This window comes from Halyomorpha halys, unplaced genomic scaffold, assembly GCF_000696795.3.
Source record: "Halyomorpha halys isolate HHAL.00 unplaced genomic scaffold, Hhal_1.1 Scaffold649.1, whole genome shotgun sequence".
Classification (NCBI taxonomy): domain Eukaryota; kingdom Metazoa; phylum Arthropoda; class Insecta; order Hemiptera; family Pentatomidae; genus Halyomorpha; species Halyomorpha halys.
Window position 1 is genome coordinate 837,994 of NW_027105546.1, and position 1,328 is coordinate 839,321.

Here is a 1,328-nt window from a genome sequence, read left to right on the forward strand (position 1 = left end):
TAATCCTGAACCAGGTATATATTTAGTAATTGATAATGGTTGAACTAATTTAAAATTATTTTTGTCTTAGTTGGGGTTAGATTGACATGAGTCCAGCGACTTTCAAATAGAGTTTTGCATTTGTCCATTATATTTTTTAAAAAAACAAGTTTAACACTCTTGTTTTATTTATATTAATAAAAAAATATTACTTTTAATTGGAAATTATATAAATTAATTACTTGATTTAAACTAAGCTCTGTATTTTTTTTTTCTTAGTGGTTATTTTGGGAAGAGAATACCTACCACCTCTCGCATCATGAATCCACCACTAATGTAATGGGGCATGGATAGAAAGCGATACTTAACCTCATGATGAATCCAATGCCCACACAAATCCACTAGTCCTTAATCTTGCACAGAAAGGAATCCCAAATGATTTCATGAGGTGGTTACGAAGATGGTCTCTTGACCTTACATATAACAGTCAAGTGTTGCCAATTGATAGTTTCACAACATGTCATTCTCATGTTATAAATTACATATTCTTTATATTTACTCGACTCATTTACTACTGAACAACCGTGTCATAATCGAGTTGCGCAAAGCTACCATTATGCTCGCTTTCTATCTTCTTTTTCTTCTTCATCTGCTATATGATCAGACTCGAGCTTCCGAAATCGACGTAATTCCTATTCTCCCCCTTCCTTGGAAACGTCCTTATCAATCGATGACGCTTTAAAAAGGACAGAAAAAACTAACTCGAAGGAAGAAGTCGGCTATGAAATATTCGAGTTGTTCCCGACTGGGACAGACTGATAAACAATATTTATATGAAAAGTTGGTGTCCGGAGCGACGAGTGGGATCGATTAGGCCCCTGAATTAGGGATGAGCTATGGCCAGCTCAACTTGTTCCCGCTATTCTACTATAATTGTAGAGCCATCTCTCCCACTTCACATACATTATGTACTCCTATCGTCTCGTATAAACACACGTTACCATGTTTGCCAACAACCTGGCTCCTATGTCTAAACACTACCCTCCAGTGAATTTCCTTTTAAACGATACGACTCCATAGGCACCTTTACCTTTTGTCATTATCATTATAACACTAGTAATTAAAGGGTAGCCAGCAATAAGGTCATTTCATTTTTAGCCGTTTTCCAATAAGACCATACCAGTAAAAAAATATTTTTTTCTCATGATGTGAAAAGTGATCATTAGGGATAGGATTTTTATGTGCTAAAAAATCCAAAATATGTACATGAATAAATGCTAATAAATTGTTGAATATTTAAAAAAAATATGTAAATATATATTTATAAATTATGTATTATTCAACAATAT